Source organism: Pongo pygmaeus, chromosome 6 (assembly GCF_028885625.2).
Source record: "Pongo pygmaeus isolate AG05252 chromosome 6, NHGRI_mPonPyg2-v2.0_pri, whole genome shotgun sequence".
In the NCBI taxonomy this organism is placed as follows: Eukaryota; Metazoa; Chordata; class Mammalia; order Primates; family Hominidae; genus Pongo; species Pongo pygmaeus.
In genome coordinates this window covers 112,198,132-112,220,235 of record NC_072379.2, presented here as the reverse complement: position 1 = coordinate 112,220,235, position 22,104 = coordinate 112,198,132, and positions in this window count along the sequence as shown.

Here is a 22,104-nt window from a genome sequence, read left to right as displayed (position 1 = left end):
ATAATGATTACAACTATTTGTTTGGCTTGTATAGACAGAGCTAGGATTTTATATATATAGATCTATCACATATGGCTTTCTTAATATTTTTGATGATAATATTTATGCATAAGACCTTAACATTCAGCAGAGAATATTCTATGTTTATTTTACTCAGAAATGTGTCCCTGGTACTTGGTAGATTTTCTGGCGGATAGAAAATCCTCAGGAAATATTTGTTGAATAAATGATTTATGTTTAAGAAGAAATGGAAACAGTATTACTGGCAACAATTATTGAAAAAATTTAAGGCTAGTCTAGTAAATTGTTTTCCAAATGTGCTGAACCATCAGTATATAGAAAATGTAGGACAATCCATTAAGCATATACCAATTATATAATAAGCTGAAGTTGAGTGACCAGCTAGCTTAGACAGAACATTTAAAATACTGGCCCCAAGAAATGGGGGAACAGGTGCCACACTCTTTGCATTTGGTTTTTGGCAATTTTTCCAGGCTTGTTGCCCCTCATAGGTTTGGACCTACTTGTTAGTCAACTTTCCAGTCTGTGGCTCATTTCATTTCATACTGTAGTGATTTGCCAAACCTTCTTTTACATTGGCAATCCAAATTCATATTGTTGCCATATTTTTTCCAGTAGTCCTTTAGTACAACACTCCAAACCTGTGTGCCACAGTAAAGGGCAATCTACTATATGTTGGAGACGTTTCTCTGAGATAGCCAATGGTTATCAAATTCCAATTATTAGGAAATTAGGGAGAGTTAGATGGTACCAGGAAGTCCATGTATACGGTAAAGACAATAAGCAAAACAATGAGTAATTCAGACAGGAAACCAAATTTCAGTCTACGCTATAAGCAGTAAGAATAATAGAAGGTGCCATAACAAGAACAGTCATGAGCACCATAGATTTGTCAAGACCTCACATGCCAAACCATCTGCCCTATTATGGCATTTGAGTGAAATACATTATCTGTATCTCCATACTCAAAGGTTGAACTAAAGTTTTGATGGATTTTACTGAATTTATGATTTAAACAATAGAATATTTTGACTACTTTAGACATGTCCTGAAAGAGAAAAAGACTAGAAAATAAAATAGGGATTCTTAAAATTAAAAACACAATCATAACCCTGTAAGGATTCAGCAGTAACTAGACAACACCCTTAGCTAAATGGTGTGTGAAACAATCTACAACTAATGAGGTTAGAGTTTCAAGTAGGTTTGATCAAAGCTCATACATAGACAATGCCAGTAAAGAAAAATGTCATGAACAATTGTTCTGAAAATGGCTCAGGGAAGGAACCTGAAGGAAGAAGAAAGAAATAAAACAAAATTAGCAATATTAGTAGTGTTTAAAAGCAGAGCTAAAAAAAAAAGACATCAAAAAAAGGAAACTAAGAAAGCTCAAATGACAATTGAAAGGATGCAGCATTTCTAAGCTTGAGGGTGTTTTCAGTTGGTCAGCAGCTATCTCAGCTAGCTTTCCTGGCCAGATTTTCTTCTAGCATGAAAGTCTACTTTTACTCATTCCTAAAGTTTGAAGGTCCTGACCTTCAGAATCTGCATCCTTCAGGTTCCCTCTCTTTTGAAATGAAACCTCAAATTCTGACCTACATTGATTTGAATCTTGCAAGTTATTTTTCTATAAACTGGCTCTCTAGTTGCAATTTTTTTTGCACAAATAGTACCTAGTCCTGGTAGCCATGTTTCCAGTACAGATCCTTCCTATTTGGTCCTATTTTGTTGTATCAATTTGCCTGGACAATTATTAGACCCAATAAATTATCTGGCTCCCCTGTTTTGATGCTTGATATTCACAGCATTTAGGTTTAATGAATTGATGCACTAGTTGTATGTGTGTGTGGAGGGGAGCAGCATCCCAATACTTTGAGAGGAAGCAAAAAAAAAAAATACTGAAATCTTGAAAATATCTAGCCCTTCCCCTTTCTGTTAAGCCTGTTGTAGAACTGAAGTATAGCAAGTACACTCTTTGGAAGGCAGATAGTTTGTAATTCCCTATAAAATACTTCCTGTTGTCAAGTTGTTCCTCCTCTGTGCATCCCGCACCTGCTGTTAATAGAGTGGAATGCCATTTTTCCCCCAAACCCCAGAGTCTGTGTTCAGAATGCACGATGTTTTGTCATTGATCAGATTGATCAGCGCTACCAGCTATCTTGAATATAGAACACAGATAAAATTCAAGTGACTAAAAAGATGAAACAAAGCTTGAAGCAATCCAAAAGAAATAGGGAACAACATATCACTTCTTATATTATCAGATATCTTCATACCTAAATTGAGATAGGAGAACTAAGAAGAGATGATCACACTGTTGGAAGGGGATCTGTTAGCATCAGGGATTTTAGAAGAGTGACCTTGAAGAAGACCTGGTAAGAAAGAACATCAATTGTTTTTGTCTAAAATTCTGTCCTATGGATCTAGCCAGAATGCATTTGTCTTTGCTCTCAGCAGTTGGGAACCTGACTTAAAAAAAAAAAAAGAAAAGATCATTTTGTAGATGGAAGACTAAAAGAAGTCTGATGAAGAGAAAATCCTTATAGCAACCAGAGGTGAGAAGGGATTGTATTACACATAGAAAGACAATGTAAAGTAGTATCTTTAAAGTTCTGAAAGAAAAAAAAATTGTCAGCCTAGAATCACACAACCAATAACATTATATTTCAAAAATGAAAGTGAAATGAAGACATTTTAAAACATATAAAAGCTCAGAGAATTCATCACCAAGGTAACTACAGTAGTCACTGCTTTATCTGTGGTTTTGCTTTCTGCAGTTTCATTTACTTGCTGCCAACAGCAGTCTGAAAGTATTAAATGAAAAATTCTGGAAATAAACAATTCATGAGTTTTAAATCACATGCTATTTTGAATAGCATGATAAACTCTTTCCCTGTCCTACTCTGTCTTCGTCAGGATGTGAATCATCCCTTGGTCCAATGTAGCCACACTGTACATACTCCCTACCCAGTAGTCGTCAGCATCATCTACTCCTAACAACTAACCATCATCATTGTGGCTCTATGATCAAGGATCACCAGAGGATGACCTTTCTTGTGATGTATCCATCAGAAGGTCAATAGCAAACTAATCCTATGTCACAATGCCTACATCACTCACCTCCCTTCATCTCATCACATAGGGATTTTATCATCTCATATCATCACAAGTAAAGGAAGAGTGAGTACAGTATAGTAAGATGCTTTTAAAAAGAGGCAGAAAAAGAACATCTTTATATAACTTTTATTACCATTGTTATAATTGTTCTATTTTATAATGTCATTGTTATTAATCTCTTACTGTACCTAATTTATCATTTAAACTTTATCATAGGTATGTAAGTATAGGAAAAAAACATAACATATATATATACAGTTGGTACTATCCATAAATTTCAGGCATCCACTGTAGGGCTTGAATCATAGTCCCTATGGATAAATGGGGACTAGTGCACACTACAAAAAATATTAAGGAAGTCCTTCAGGAAGGAAAATGACAACAGATGGAAATTCGGATCTACACAAAGCACCAGGAATATTAATTACATCAGTAAATGTAAAAGAATGGTTTCATTATTGATAAAATCTCTGTAAGAGATAATTGTCTAACAAAAATAATAATCTTAGGATTTATGACATATGTAACAGTAAAATATAGAGCAACAATAGCACAAAGGCCATGAAAGGAGAAATTGAAGTAAACTGTAAAGTTCTTATCATATGTATGAAGTGGTATGTCACTTGAGGGTAGGCTGTGAAGGATGTTTATCATAGATCATTAAGCAATGACTAAGATAACAAAACAAAGAGGTATAATAAGGCAACAAATGTGATAAAATAAAATTATTTAAAAAACAAAAAAGGAGCAAAGAAGAAATGGGGCCAATAAAAAATAACAAGATGATAGACTTAAACCTAGCAATATTAATAATCACATTAAATTTAAATGATCTGAACACTCAAATTAAAAAGCAAAGGTTGCTAGATTTGGTTTAAAAAACAAGACCAACTAAATGCTGCCTAAAGGAAACACACTTAAAATATAAAGAGAAAAATAAGCGAAAAGTAAAAGGATAAGAAAAAAATACGTGTATTAGTCTGTTCTCACACTGCTATAAAGACATACCTGAGACTGGGTAATTTATAAAAGAAAGAGGTTTAACTGACTCACAGTTCAGTATAACTGAGGAGTCTTGGGGACACTTACAATCAAGGAGGAAGGTGACGGGAAAACAAGGTATCTTCTTCACAAGGTGTCAGGAAGAAGTGCCTAGCAAAGGCGGGAGAGCCCTTTATAAAACCATCAGATCTCTTGAGAACTCACTCACTATCATGAGAGCAGCATAGAGGAAACTGCCTCCATGATTCAATTACCTCCACCTGGTCTCTTCCTTGACACGTGGGGATTATGGGGATTACAATTCAAGATGAGATTTTGGGTGAGGACACAGCCAAACCATATGAATAAATATATATATATTTATTATATTTCTATTTATATATATTTATTTGTATGTATGCCAAGCTAACAATAATCAAAGAAAGCTGGTGGAGTGGCTGTACACATATTATATATGAGAAAACATTTTAAATGGTCCATTTCCAAGGCATGATAAATCTAAGTACTGGAAGGCAGCCTGTGAATGTAACAAACAGTATGGATTATGCACCTAGAAGGCCACAATGAGTGAACAGAATGTAGAGGAGGAGTTAGCCCATAAAAGGGAAGAAAGTTTTGTTATTGGGAAATTGAAACTTAAACGGGGAAGGGGACCAGGGTATAACCTTATAAGGGAGATAATGAAACTTAGGTGATGTCCGGGAACATTGTAATCCCATAGTACTCAACTAGTGAGAAACTGGGGGAGGAACCTGCATGCTAAGAGATAAATTATCTGTTGTAACAGCCCCGGGTGTGTCTGCCTACCAGACACCTGATTTTGCGAGACTGCCATTAAAAGTCTTGCTTCTGCTGTGCTTCCTATCTCCTAGTCCATTCCTTGGATTTGGACAGGTGAATGTGTGTTTCTCATGTATATATACATACACATATGTATTTCTCACATATGAAATATGTATTTCAAAGTAGATATTTTTTAATTAAAAATAATTTAATGTAAATGGTGATTAGTCAAAACAATAAAGTGGTCAATATGTTCTCAATAACTTTTACACGATTCCTCATTCAGCAATTTCTCAATCTTTATGCAACTTTAATAATTTGTGTCTGGTTTGGGAATTTTTCAGATGGTTGTGCTGTTTTTCCTAAGTACTTTTAGCTAATTCTGTAAATCTGAGTCATTAGAATACTAAAATTTTTTAAATAACCTAAATGCTAGAAGGGAAACAAGAATGTTGTGCTATGCCCAGGAACCATAAACTTATGCAGTCAATAAATTAAAATGTAGTCACAAAAAAGTATCCATTGAAATGAAAAACAAAATAAGAAGGCAATCAAGTTGTACATAATGTGTTTTCAAGTTAAAAAATTAAAATTAAAAAGATACTTAAATATGTATGCACAGAAAGGGATTCAGGAAGCTAGACATCATTGTTCAACAGAGACCATCATTTTTTAATTTTAAATTGACAAATTATAATTGTATATATTTATGAGGTAAAAGGTGATGTTATTTCATATGTATATAATGTGGCATGATTAAATCAAGGTAATTAACACACCTATCACCTCAAATACACATCTTTTTTTGGTGATGAGAACATTTGAAATTTACTCTCTTAATAATTTTAAAATATAAGATACATTATTATTAACTATGGTTATCATACTGTACAATAATCTCAAAAAACACTTTTCTCCTAACAGAAACTTTGTACTTTTTAACCAACAGTTTCAAATGGTTTTAAAGGGTTTAACTCACCCTTTCCACATCCCCTTCATCCCCAACCTCTAATAATTACCATTCTACTCTCCGATTCTTATGAGTGTTCAATTGTTTTATACTCCACATATAAGTGAGTTTTTGTGGCATTTGTCTCAAAGTAGATTTTAAAAGAAAGAATATTACCAGGGATAAAGGGTGTCATCAATAATGATAAAAGGGTTAATTAATTCATCAATAAAACTGTAAATGTTTATACCACTAATCACAGAGCTTTGAAACGAATGAAACAAAGGCTGGCAGAGCTGTAAGAAGATAATAGATACATTCAAACTATAGTTACAGTTAAATATCCTTCTTTGAATAATTGATAGAACAAGTAATTAAAAAATAAACTTCTACATCATAGACTTAAAAACAATTATCAACCAACTTGATCTAACTAACATTTATAGAACAATCACCCTACAACAGCAGAAGACACATCCTTCTAATGTACATACAGAACATTTGCAAAGATAAACCATGTTTTATCCCATAAAACATATCTCAATAAATGTAATAAGAGCCACTTATACAAAATATGTTTCTTACCACAATGAAAATATTATAAATTAATAACCAAAAGAACTCTGAAAAATACCCAAACATTTGGAAATTAGATTATATACTTCTAATTATCATGGGAAAATGAATTTTTTTAAATTAGAAATAATCTTGAACTAAATAAAAATGACAATATAGTATATTACATTGTGTGAATGAACAAAAGTAGTTAGGGGAAATTTATAGCACTGAACACCTATAATATAAAAAAATTCTCAAATCAACGATTTCCACTTTCACCTCAATAAAACTGGGGTAAAAACAGAAAATTAAATCCAAGCTAAACAGAAGAAGAGAAATAATAAAAATCAAAATATTAATCAGGATCAAATTCACACATAACAATATTAACCTTAAATGTAAATAGGCTAAATGCTCCAATTAAAAGACACAGACTGGCAAATTGGATAGAGTCAAGAACCATCAGTGTGCTGTATTCAGGAGACCCATCTCACGTGCAGAAACACACATAGGCTCAAAATAAAGGGATGGAGGAAGATCTACCAAGCAAATGGAAAACAAAAAAAGGCAGGGGTTGCAATCCTACTCTCTGATAAAAACAGACTTTAAACCAACAAAGATCAAAAGAGACAAGGCCAGTACATAATGGTAAAGGGATCAATTCAACAAGAAGAGATAACTATCCTAAATATATATGCACCCAATACACGAGCAACCATATTCATAAAGCAAGTCCCTAGAGACCTACAAAAGACTTAGACTCCCACACAATAATAATGGGAGACATTAACATCCCACTGTCAACATTAGACAGATCAATGAGACAGAAAGTTAGCAAGGATATCCAGGAATTGAACTCAGCTCTGCACCAAGAGGACCTAATAGACATCTATAGAACTCTCCACCCTAAATCAACAGAATATACATTTTTCTCTGCACCACATCGCACTTATTCCAAAATTGACCACATAGTTGGAAGTAAAGCACTCCTCAGCAAATGTAAAAGAACAGAAATTATAACAAACTGTCTCTCAGAGCACAGTGCAATCAAACTAGAACTCAGGGTTAAGAAACTCACTCAAAACTGCTCAACTACATGGAAACTGAACAACCTGCTCCTGAATGACTACTGAGTACATAATGAAATGAAGGCAGAAATAAAGATGTTCTTTGAAACCAATGAGAACAAAGACGCAACATACCAGAATCTCTGGGACACGTTTAAAGCAGTGTGTAGAGGGAAATTTATAGCACTAAATGCCACAAGAGAAAGCAGGAAAGTTCTAAAATTGACACCCTAACATCACAATTAAAAGAACTAGAGAAGCAAGAGCAAACACATTCAAAAGCTAGCAGAAGGCAAGAAATAACTAAGTTCAGAGCAGAACTGAAGGAAATAGAGACACAAAAAACCGTTCAAAAAATCAATGAATCCAGGAGCTGCTTTTTTGAAATGATCAACAAAATTGGCAGACTGCTAGCAAGACTAATAAGGAAGAAAAGAGAGAAGAATCAAATAGATGCAATAAAAAATGATAAAGGGGATATCACCACTGATCCCACAGAAATACAAACTACCATCAGAGAATACTATAAACACCTCTACGCAAATAATCTAGAAAATCTAGAAGAAATGGATAAATTCCTGGATACATACACCCTCCCAAGACTAGACCAGGAAGAAGTTGAATCCCTGAATAGACCAGTAAGAGGCTCTGAAATTGAGGCAATAATTAATAGCCTAGCAACCACAAAAAAGTCCAGGACCATACGGATTCACAGCCGAATTCTACCAGAGGTATAAGGAGGAGCTGGTATTCCTTCTGAAACTATTCCAATCAATAGAAGAAGAGGGAATCCTCCTTAACTAATTTTATGTGGTCAGCATCATCCTGATACCAAAGGCTGGCAGAGACAAAACAAAAAAAGAGAATTTTAGACCAATATTCCTGATGAACATCAATGCCAAAATCCTCAATAAAATACTGGCAAACCAAATCCAGCAGCACATTAAAAAGCTTATCCACCACAATCAAGTTGGCTTCATCCCTGGGATGCAAGACTGGTTCAGCATATGCAAATCAATAAACGTAATCCAACACATAAACAGAACCAATGACAAAAACCACATGATTATCTCAATAGATGCAGAAAAGCTCTTTGATAAAATTCAACACTCCTTCATGCTAAAAACACTCAATAAGGTATTAATGGAGCATATTCCAAAATAATAAGAGCTATTTATGACAAACCCACAGGCAATATCATACTGAATGGGCAAAAACTGGAAGCATTCCCTTTGAAAACTGGCACAAGATAGGGATGCCCTCTCTCACCACTCCTATTCAACATAGTGTTGTAAGTTCTTGCCAGGGCAATCAGGCAGGGGAAAGAAACAAATGGTATTCAATTAGAGAAGAGGAGGTCAAATTGTCCCTGTTTACAGATGACATGATTGTATATTTAGAAAACCACATTGTCTCAGCCCAAAATCTCCTTAAGCTGATAAGCAACTTCAGCAAAATCAATGTGCAAATCAGGATACAAAATCAGTGTGCAAAAATCACAAGCATTCCTATACACCAATAACAGACAAACAGAGAGCCAAATCATGAGTGAACTCCCATTTACAATTGCTTCAAAGAGAATAAAATACCTAGGAATCCAACTTACAAGGGACGTGAAGGACCTCTTCAAGGAGAACTACAAACCACTGCTCAACAAAATAAAAGAGGACACAAACAAATGGAAGAACATTCCATGCTCATGGATAGGAAGAATCAATATTGTGAAAATGGCCATACTGCCCAAGGTAATTTATAGATTCAATGTCATCCCCATCAAGCTACCAATGACTTTCTTCACAGAATTGGAAAAAAACTACTTTAAAGTTCATATGGAACCAAAAAAGAACCGGCATTGCCAAGACAATCCTAAGCCAAAGAACAAAGCTGGAGGCATCACACTACCTGACTTCAAACTATACTACAAGGCTACAGTAACCAAAACAGCATGGTACTGGTACCAAAACAGAGATATAGACCAATGGAACAGAAAAGAGCCCTCAGAAATAATACCACACATCTACAACCATCTGATCTTTGACAAACCTGAGAAAAACAAGCAATGGGGAAAGGATTCCCTATTTAATAAATGGTGCCGGGAAAACTGGCTAGCCATATGTAGAAAGCTGAAACTGGATCCCTTCCTTACACTGTATACAAAAATTAATTCAAGATGGATTAAAGACTCAAATGTTAGACCTAAAGCCATAAAAACCCTAGAAGAAAACCTAGGCAATACCATTCAGGACATAGGCATGGGCAAGGACTTCATGACTAAAACACCAAAAGCAACGGCAACAAAAGCCAAAATTGACAAGTGGGATCTAATTAAACTAAAGAGCTTCTGCACAGCAAAATAAACTACCATCAGAGTCAACAAGCAACCTACAGAATGGAAGAAAAATTTTGCAATCTACTCATCTGACAAAGGGCTAATATCCAGAATCTACAAATAACTCAAAAAAACTTACAAGAAAAAGACAATCTCATCAACAAGTGGGCAAAGGATATGAACAGACACTTCTCAAAAGAAGACATTTATGCAGCCAACAGACACATGAAAAAATGCTCATCATCACTGGCCATCAGAGAAATGCAAATCAAAACCACAATGAGATACCATCTCACACCAGTTAGAATGGTGATCATTAAAAAGTCAGGAAACAACAGGTGCTGGAGAGGATGTGGAGAAATAGGAACACTTTTACACTGTTAGTGGGACTGTAAACTTGTTCAACCATTGTGGAAGACAGTGTGGTGATTCCTCAAGGATCTAGAACTAGAAATACCACTTGACCCAGCCATCCCATTACTGGGTATATACCCCAAGGATTATAAATGATGCTGCTATAAAGACACATGCACAGGTATGTTTATTGCAGCACTATTCACAATAGCAAAGACTTGGAACCAACCCAAATGTCCCAATGGTAGACTGGATTAAGAAAATGTGGCACATATATACCATGGAATACTATGCAGCCATAAAAAAGGATGAGTTCATGTCCTTTGAAGGGACATGGATGAAGCTAGAAACCATAATTCTCAGCAAACTATCACAAGGACAGAAAACCAAACACCGCATGTTCTCACTCATAGGTGGGAACTGAACAGTGAGAACACTTGGACACAGGAGGGGAACATCACACACTGGGGCCTGTTGTGGGGTGGGGAAAGGGGGAGGGATAGCATTAGGAGATATACTTAATGTAAAGGATGAGTTAATGGGTGCAGCACACCAACATGGCACATGTATACATATGTAACAAACTTGCACATTGTGCACATGTACCCTAGAACTTAAAGTATAATAATAATAATAATAAAAGAAAACAAACAGCAGAGAAAATCAATGAAACCAAAAGCTGGTTCTTTGATATCAATTTTCTTAATAAACCTTTAGCTAGACAACTTAGGGGAAAAAAAGGGAGAAAATAAATTACTCATTTCTGGAATAAGAGGAGTGACATGACCACAGATTCTATAATTACTAAAAAACAATGAGGAAATATTGTCGGGAATCTAATGGATATAAATTCAACAACTTAGATAAAGCAGACAAATCCCTTGAAAGATACAAACAACCAAAACTCACAAATAGATAAATTTAATACCCTCATATTTATTAAAGCAGTTGAATTTGAAATGAAAAAATCAGGTCGGGCATGGTTGCTCATGCCTGTAATCCCAGCACTCTGGGAGGTCGAGGCGGGTGTATTACCTGAGGTCAAGATTTCAAGACCAACCTGGTCAACATGGCGATACCACATCTCCATTAAAAATTAAAAAATAAAAAACTTAGCCAGGCCTGGTGGTGGGTGCCTGTAATCTCAGCTACTCGGGAGGCTGAGGCAGGAGAATAGCTTGAACCTGGGAAGCGGAGGTTGCAGCAAGCCGAGATCGAGTCATTGCACTCTAGCCTCTACGACAAAAGCAAAACTTCATCTCAAAAAAATTTAAAAAAAAACAGAAAGAAATTAAAAAATTTTCCTACAAAGAAAATCCCACCCCTGATGGCTTTATTGTAAATTCTACCAAATATTTAAAGAAGAGAAAACCAAACACCACATGTTCTCACTTATAAGTGGGAGTTGAACAATGAGAACACATGGACACAGGGAGGGAAACATCACACACGGGGGCCTGTTGTAGGATAGGGCGCAAGGGGAGGGATAGCATTAGAAGAAATGCCTAATGTAGACGACGGGTTGATGAGTGCAGCAAACAACCACGGCACATTGTATACCTATGTAACAAACCTGCACGTTCTGCACATGTATCCTAGAATTTAAAGTATAATAATAAAAAAATAAATAAATAAGAAATAATATCAATTTTATACACAATCTAGAAAATCGAAGATAAGGGAATATTTTTTAGCTCATCTCTCTATGGGGCCTGCTATAGCAGCCTGGCCAACACGGTGAAACCCCATCTCTACTAAAAATACAAAAATTAGCTGGGTGTGGTGGCAGGTGCCTGTAATCCCAGCCATTTGGGAGGCTGAGGCAGGAGAATCGCTTGAACCTGGGAGGCAGAGGTTGCAGTGAGCTGAGATCGTGCCATTGCCTGGGTGATAAGAGTGAAACTCCGTCTGAAAAAAACAAACAAATAAAAAAAGTTTTTTTAAAGAAGGAAAAAAGAAAATGACAGACCAATATATGTCATAAACACAGATAGAGAGATCCTCAACAATATGTTTGCAAATTAAACCAGGCAATATATAAAAAAGATAAAATATCATGAGCTAGTGGGGTTTATCTCAGGAATGCAGGCTTGGGCTAGCACTCAAAAATCAATCAATGTGAATCACCATGTTAATAAAGTAAAAAAGAGCCATATGATTATCTCAATAGCCATAGAAACGGCATTTGACAAAATCCAGCCTCTATTCCTGATTTTTTAAAATAAAGTCTCATCAAACTAGCAATAGAAGGAAACTCCCAAAACATGACAAATGGCACTTACTGAAAAAGCTATGGTATGCCATACATAATTTGGTGGTAAGGACACTGCTTTTCCCTCATTATCAGGAAGAAGACAAGGATGAGCACTCTCACCACTTCTACTTAACATTGTTCTGAAAGTTCTAGTCATTAGCAATTAGGCACTTCATTAAAGAAGATAAATGGATGATAAACAAGCTCCGAAGAAGACGTTCTACATTGTTATTAAATGCAAATTAAAAGCACAACGATATCTACATACCTATTCTCATGGCTAAAATTTCACACCAAGTGTTGGCAATGTCATGGAGAAACTGGAATCCTTACAGACTTCTTGCTGGAATGTGGAGTGGTACTACCACTTCTGAAAACATACCAAGGTGAGGTTGATAGGTGTAGCAAACCACCATGGCACATGTTTACCTATGTAACAAACCTGCACATCCTGCATATATATCCTGGAACTTAAAATAAAATAAAATTAAATTAAAAAAACAATTTGACAGTTTTTTTCACACTATAAATGGGAATTTTTATTGATGCTTCTGAACCATGTCCTCCTATGGGCCTAGAGACCATGTATATTTTTGATAAACTCTTCAAGACATAGGCTTGTATACCTATGTCACATTGTATACCTATGTAACAAACCTGCACGTTCTGCACATGTATCCAAGACATAGGCTTGAAGAGTTTATCTTATTGATTGCATAATCTCATTTACATAGTGCAATCTTAAAAGAGTTGAGTACAGAGATAGAGAATAAAACAGTGATTACCAGGGGCAGGAAGCAAATGGTGGTGGAAGAAATGGGGAGATGTTACTGGGTTCAGCACTATTTGTGGTTTCAGGCACCCACTGGGGATCCTGGGACATATCCCCTGCAAATAAGCAGGGAGTACTGTATCTGCTACTTTGTATTCTCTGACAGTTTCTTAAAATACTACACATACATATGATCCAGCTATTCCACTTATAGGTGCTTACCCAAAAGAATAAACCATATCCATACAAACACTGGTACATAAATGTAGCTTTATTTGTATTGAAATGCAGCTTTATTTGTGTTGAAAACAATCTGGAAACAACCCAAATGTTAGCAGCAGAGGAATGAGTAAAGAAATTGTGGTATATTTATATGCAATGAAATACTACTCAGCAATAAAAAGGAATGAACAAACTTGATACACCTAACAACATGGATGATTCTCAAAACAGGCTGAGTGAAGGAAGCCAGACAAAAAGGAGTACATACTGCATGATTCTATTTACATAGAATTCTTAAAATACAAACTAATCCATACTGAGAGAAAGTGGATCAGTGACTACCTAAGGAATGGGTCAGGGGATGATGCAGGAGAGATAATTGAGAAAAGTACATGAGGAATTTTGGGAGGATGGATATGTTTAATCTCTTGGTTGTGATAACTTTACAGGTATAATATATACATAGTTAAAGCTTATCAAATTGTACATTTGAAATATATGCCATTTATTGTTTGTAGTTATACATCAATAGAACTATTAAAATAAAATTGATATGTTTTATCTTTTTCTATCTCAGGAACTCAACCTGTAAGTGTATTCTTTAAAACTGCCTTAATTTTAATGAGATAAAAATCTATACCTTTTGGAGTACATGCTGTCATGTTGGCTTTAGGATAGACAGCCGGAAAAGTTATAAAGTTGCAGAAAAATGTCTTTCCTCCAATAAAGTCTTCTGAAAGTTCTGCAAGAGAAAAATAGTAATATGGTTCAAGAAGTTACCTAGGAAAAGTACATTTAAAGATAATAGCACAGACAACATTTCAGCTGAAAATTATGAAGTTTTAATTAGTCTGCAAGCTTTCAAAAATCCCTGTAGGTAAATTGCAGTAGCAACAGATGGCAGAAAATTTGGAAATCACAGTAGTGGGCACAGTATCTTAAAATGTAGATATCTGCCTAAAAAATTAACAAAACGTTATATGTAAACACTCTGATCCAATGTACATGTTTAAAAATAGGTTAGTGTTAGTTTTCACTGACAAAGTAAGTTTAATATGCATTAAAGTTATCCACAAGAAGCCTGCATCAATATTCTTTGAGTCTTCAGAAAAAGGTGTCTTTATAAATTTTGTTTCTTTCATGATGATGACAATCTCTTGATGTGATAATTTTTTCTCCTGATTTATCACTTAATCAGAAGTACTGAAAGACTGTAAAATTCCTAAGCTAGACCTATACCACTTGCAAATTCATCACTGACTGAATGAGTGATTAAATTGCCCAGCTTTTCTTTTTATAAGATGTCCAAGATAATTATACTGAAGCTCAATTGATTTGGTTGGTTCATTCATTCACTCATATATTCCTACAATACTCTTAGGAATTTGACATATATCAAATGCTAGAATAGACATTAAGGATTTAAAGTCAAATAAGGCCCAGAAATCCCTGTGGTGAAGAAACAGGCAATTTGGTGTGAAATTAGACTCCAACTTGAAAATATAATGGGATAAGTATTATGGTAAAATTCATGCACAAGATACTGAAAAAAACACCCCCAGCTGTACCTATCCCTGGACTTGAATGAGCTCAGTAAAGTCTGTACAGAGAAGTAATATTAGAATTAATGGGGCAAGGGTAGAAGATGCAGAATATGAATTGCCAGGAATTGAGTAAGTCACTTTCTCTTTATAATACAATTTGATTGACCTAATATTATTTTTGCTATATAGCTTTCTGATAAGCCAATTAATCAATTGGGCTTAACTTCCAATAAAGTAGTTGACACATCTTCCCAGACATTTGACCAAAGCTTCATTGATAAAGCAATATAAGATTTTATGTGTCTGAATGATTAAATAGATTCACAATTAAAGTGCAGCATAGAGTGTATTCTGGAACCTCTTCATCTGATACTCCACTCAATAAGATCCCAATCTGATCTCATAACATTGTCTTCATTAAAGTCTTAGATCATGGGCTTTGGAGTCAGAAAGACCTGGGTTTATCTTGCAACACTGACACCATAAATTGTTTGAATTTGGGTTTAATCTCTATCAGCTTCATCACTGCAACATGTGTACAGTACTATCTATTTTATGTGGCTGTTGTAAGAACCAAATGATGTAACATTTGTAAAGTGCATTATAGTAGTGGTTACTTAGTAAGAACTCGGTGAACATACATGCTTCAGAATGCACGGCTATATACCCCAGCACTTGCTTTGATATAGTATTTTTGGACTCCAGATAAAGTAGAAATTGGTTTGAGAATCTTTATCCTGAGGTGGAAGGTGCAGAGATTTTTAACAGTGATACAGAAGCTTAAAGAGTTTTCTGTTTCACAAGGACATTTAGAATCTTATCTGAAATATCTGAAGCTCCACAATGTCTGTGCTAACCTACAATAATTAACACTCTTTGCACTTGCTAAGATCAGTAGTGCAGCTTGTTAATAATTGATTTACCATGTAGTTTTGACCTCCACAGAGTAATTGCCAAAAGCAAGGAAATGTCATAACAAGTAGCGATATCTGGTATTCACCATTGCATCCTGCCCAGTGCCATTCCTGGTGGCACAACTGCCTGCCCAGTACTGAGATTTCATCAAGAGAAGCTACCTGTGACAGAAAGGAAGTTTCTGCACCCAGAATTATTTTTCTATGACATATGCAAATGTAACTCATACTACAGTCTAGATATTCAAATAAAAATAAAAATAAAATTCCTTTATCTTTTTAATCGATTATCTGTACTTCCATACAAGTCCCCACTGACTCTTTTTTTTTTTTTTTTGAGAAAGAGTCTCGCTCTGTCGCCAAGGCTGGAGTGCAGTGGCGTGATCTTGGCTCACTGAAACCTGCAACCTCTGCCTCCCAGGTTCAAGCGATTCTCCTGCCTCAGCCTCCCTAGTAGCTGGGAATACAGGTGCGTGCCACTATGCCAGGCTAATTTTTGGTATTTTTAGTAGAGATGGTGTTTCACCATGTTGGCCAGGATGGTTTTGATCTCCTGACCTCGTGATCTGCCCACCTCAGCCTCCCAAAGGGTTGGGATTATAGGTATGAGCCACCCCACCGCACCCAGCCAAGGCCCCACTCACTCTTTAGCAGGAAAAAAATTAACTAAATGTCCAGTGTCATTTACATTTATAATAATTGAAATAGTGATTAATTTTACATAATATTAGACTTTCTAGGAATAGCTCAGTTTCTGGAGTGGCCATTTTCTCTTCTTGCTTCTCTCTTTAAGGCGATGTCCTAGAGTATAAGTGGAGGAATTCATCACTCACGAGATCACTTACGAGCAAATGATGCAGGGTCTTTTTGCAGAGTGTTTTTCTCATGTTTAGTGTGGTGCTTAGATGTCCTCTAATCTCAAGATTTGTATGTCTGAGTACTTACTTGACATTTTATGTGGCTATCCAACAGATATCAGAAACTGAAATATTCAAAACAGAACTCAAATTTTATTCCTCGCTTAACCTTCTCCATTCGTATAAATGGTCCCATGATCACCCAGTTTCTCAAACCAAAACTCTAGGAGTCATTTCCTTTCCCTTACCTTCCCCATCTAATGTTCACTAGAGTCTATCAGTTCTGCTAAAAACATATTTTGGATCTATCATCTTTTCTGTGTCATCTTTGCCATTATTCTGATTTAAACTGCATTATCTCTTGACTAGACTCCTGTCGTAACTTTTCGTGTTTTCAACTCAATTATTCACTTGCCAGTCAGGCTGAACTTAAAAATGTCAATCAAATTCACAATTTCCTTCAGAACTGCCAATGTCTTCCATTGCATGTAGAATGAAATCTTGTCTAATAATATAAAAATTGAGGTTACCTTGCCTTACATCCCATGCAATATCCAGCTCCTGCTGCATGTCCAATGCTGTCATTCCCAATCCCAAACACAATGACTTCTATTCTGTTCCCTGAGCAAGAAAAACTCTTACATGCCTTGGAACCTTGTCAGTTCTCTGCTCTATGTGCCTGGAAATGCTCTTCTCCAGGCTTGTAGCAAGCTAAACTGCTACTTCATCAGAGAGGCTTCTGCCCACATTGTCAAGAGTAGCAGAATTCAGTTCTTCGCTTTCTATCACATCACCTTCTTTCTATCATATCACTTATTGCAATTTGTAATTATTGATTAATATGTTCATTTTTTTACTAGCTTATTTCCCCCTGCCCCTTATTATAAGTTCCATGAAGGCAGGAATCATACTTGTCTTGTTACCATGATTTATTTTACTACCATTCACTGAGTGAAATGGATGAATTTATCACTATATGCTGCAGTTAGATATGCATTCAATTATGCTTAAAATGACTTGTCAAACTACATAATTCCTTCCCTAGTTGTCATAGTGTGGCTTTAGTTATTTAAAACTACTGTTGTTACCTCTACAACTACTACTGCCTTTTAAATATTCTGTAATAAAATAACTGATGTCTCCTAAGAAGCAATTGGAAACAAGAGCATGTTGGAAACAAGAGCATGGTTTGTCAACTGGGCAGAACTGGTGGAAATTACCAGAGTGTTGGTCATATCTTCTACTATAAGAGTTAGGACTGTGTCAGTAGCATTTTAAGAGCTAGCGATGATGATTGCCTTGAAAGTTCAGTCATTCAGAAAGTTGAGATAACCTGCATTCACTTAGGAGAAATATATAGCTTCTATGCATAGATCAGCACCCTCTCTGGGGTGTGTACTTTGTCTGTAATCTTCCAGATCTAAATTTTATACCCAAAGTTCTGATAAAATAGACAATCCAAATATCCTTTGCTTTTTATGGTGCTGGTGCATGAAGCATGATATTGCATGAGACAAGTATCACACAGAATTTTCACTTGTCCTGAGGCCTGGAAAGACCTAATTAAATGTAATTTGTTTTGCTTGGAGCATTATTGGCTCAAGCATATTGGATTCATCCAGAAACTAATCTCTGAAACCCTAGAAATAACTGCTTTGACATTATGTTTTTCTTCCTGTTTTGTATCATTGTGACTGTTATAATATATGCAGAAATTACTCAAAACTGAACTGTGGTGGTTAAAATTTTACATTAGACTTTCAAACGTGAACTTTCCTCAAATTTATGCAATGAAAGAGAATTCAAGGGAGTCTTTCTCCCAGGAAACTTTCTTAGAAAATAATTTTAAGCTAACCAATGGAGTGCTTGTCTTTTCTCTTATTAAAGATTCTTCAGAGAAGTGTCTGTTCATGTCCTTCGCCCACTTTTTGATGGGGTTGTTTGTTTTTTTCTTGTAAATTTGTTGGAGTTCATTGTAGATTCTGGATATTAGCCCTTTGTCAGATGAGTAGGTTGTGAAAATTTTCTCCCATTTTGTAGGTTGCCTGTTCACTCTGATGGTAGTTTCCTTTGCTGTGCAGAAGCTCTTTAGTTTAATTAGATCCCATTTGTCAATTTTGGCTTTTGTTGCCATTGCTTTTGGTGTTTTAGACATGAAGTCCTTGCCCATGCCTATGTCCTGAATGGTAATACCTAGGTTTTCTTCTAGGGTTTTTATGGTTTTAGAAGACATTTATGCAGCCAAAAAACACATGAAAAAATGCTCACCATCACTGGCCATCAGAGACATGCAAATCAAAACCACAATGAGATACCATCTCACACCAGTTAGAATGGCAATCATTAAAAAGCCAGGAAACAACAGGTGCTGGAGAGGATGTGGAGAAATAGGAACACTTTTACACTGTTAGTGGGACTGTAAACTAGTTCAACCCTTGTGGAAGTCAGTGTGGCGATTCCTCAGGGATCTAGAACTAGAAATTCCATTCGACCCAGCCATCCCATTACTGGGTATATACCCAAAGGACTATAAATCATGCTGCTATAAAGACACATGCACACGTATGTTTATTGCGGCATTATTTACAATAGCAAAGACTTGGAACCAACCCAAATGTCCAACAATGATAGACTGGATTAAGAAAATGTGGCACATATACACCATGGAATACTATGCAGCCATAAAAAATGATGAGTTCACGTCCTTTGTAGGGTCATGGAAGAAATTGGAAATCATCATTCTCAGTAAACTATCACAAGAACAAAAAACCAAACACCGCATATTCTCACTCATAGGTGGGAATTGAACAATGAGAACACATGGACACAGGAAGGGGAATATCACACTTCAGGGACTGTTGTGGGGTGGGGGGAGGGGGGAGGGATAGCATTGGGAGATATACCTAATGCTAGATGACGAGTTAGTGGGTGCAGCGCAACAGCATGGCACATGTATACATATGTAACTTACCTGCACATTGCGCACATGTACCATAAAACCTAAAGTATAATAATAATAATAATAAAATGAAATTTAAAAAATAAATAAATAAATAAATAAATAAAAGATTCTTCAGAACTAATTTTCACAGCCACTTTTCACCTTTACACCTTTTGGTGAAACTTTGAGTCTGATAAATGTGTTAAATAGTCAAACTAGCAGATATTAATGTGGAAATTGACACCCATCAGCCCCAGTTCCTACATTTATGTCTGTGTGCCTTTGGCCAAGTTATTTAACTTTTCTGAGCCTCTACTTTTTCCATTGTAAAATAAGAATACTGCACTAAGACTGTCTGCTATGGCATATAATTCTCAAGGATTAATGGAGATAAGTAAAGGCCTTAACCAAGGGGTTGGCATTGCATGTCCAATGAATAAATACTATCACTAGCTATATTGGTGACTAACTTTTCTTTTAATTAATTCTTTGTGTCTCACAAATTTTTTTGACTGTAAATTAATTATACATTTTTGTAGAAAAAGTTTGTTGTGTTTTTTAATGTTTGGATGCAATAATTACCCTTTTATTTACATTTTTCCTATTATTTGTTTTACTTTTTACTACTTAAGAAGGTAAAATATAGTTATATAGACATAACATATTTTAAATGTGTTTATAACTCTAGCGCTAATTTTCAGGACAACTCTCACCACAACTTCATTGGATTTAGTTGTGTAACAGAAGTATTTATTCCCTTTTGTTCATACTTTGGCCTTATAAAAATATAAAAATATATAAATATAAAATCACTTTCTGCTATAATGAAATTGGATGCTTATACCTTTTTTCACATTCAGGGAAGTACCGAAGAGATTTCTTTCAATCTTATATTCATTGTCTTACTAACTTTTCACCAAAGGAGGGCTAATAATGTAATTGGTGATAACCTGTGGGAGTCCTTTCCAAGGGGGCAGTATTCCTGGGCCTTAATGCAGCCATATGGGAGCGTTTCCTCCCTTTCATCTCATTATCTACTAAAAGGATTTAGACTATTTTTTGTAACACCATTTCTCTTACATTTTATCCTCCTTATAGAAAGCATGCATGAAAATATTTGCCACAGAGGCAAGGCTGCCCACACAAGTCTTCTTGGTTCTAGTGTCTCTGCCTGTGATTGGAAATGTGAGGTAACCCTCACTCCATGAAACTGATTAGGTAAGGAAATTTAGAGTCTGTTTGAAAGACCGAGGTGTTCCATAAGCAGAAAGTAGGAAGGAAGAAGCTTCTGCTTCTAACTTATCAGAGATGCCCTGCTTTGGGAGAGTTCTAGCTTACCTAGAAATTAGGAAAGGTGCGTGATTATTTTTCTTGTGTATAGCATGCTTCAAAGGATACTCCCTAAAAGAGAAAAGGAGCATGAAAGCTTTAAGTCATCCACAACCCCTAGCATTATGTTCCTTCCTTCAGAGCAATTCCAGTGATGGTTTGATACATTTAACATAGTTATAAGAGAGGATGGTCCCCTTGCATTCATAGAAGACTTTCACTGACTATTTTGGGTTTTCACTATACAGATTCCCCTTAAATTCCACCTAGAAAAGGTTTTCACAGTATACAATTTTATTTTTTTAAAGAAAAGACTCCAAACAGTGAAATAAACACTAGTTCTAAATATAGCCTTCATACTCTGCAGAAGGCAGAGGTAATCTCCTCAAGAACCCAGCCATGTAATCCGACCACTATTTAATGTCACAGGGACTTGCAGGATCTATTTATATAAATTGACAGGCACTGATATGGTTTCAAATACATTTCTACAACCCCATGTCATTCTTTCCTTGTGTGTTATAACTTCACAATCTCATGAAGAAAAAGTCAATTTTACTTTTAAGATTAAACTTGAAGAAATCAACAAACAAAATAACAATAACTAAAATATTCGACTTGATGTTCCCAGAGCTATTAGTGACACAGTACAAAAAAAGCTATTTTTCAACACGAAAAATAGCTGGAGAACAAATTACCACTTCAATGAAATCTGATGGTGAAAGGTTTAAAAGCAGAGCCACAGGCTCTGAAGTGAAACAGAACTAGGTTTGAGTCCTTAGCTGGGCGAACTTAGACTGGTTATATAATTGGCCTGAATATCCTTCTGAGTGGAAACGTGGTGAAAACTCCTTCCCCATAGGGTCTGAGTAAGTATCTGTGATAAGTTGTCAAGCTTATAGGACAGTGCCTGACACACAGTAAGGGCTGAAAAATGCCAGTGATCTGTTAGATTAAGTGCTTAGCAAGTCAGCACTAATCTATAAATAACCCACAATAAATTTCAGACAGTACAAGAATATTCCTGTTATTATTTTAACCCATTGCATAGCTGACTTTAAAATCTTCAAAAAATACTTTTCTTTTATAAAAGA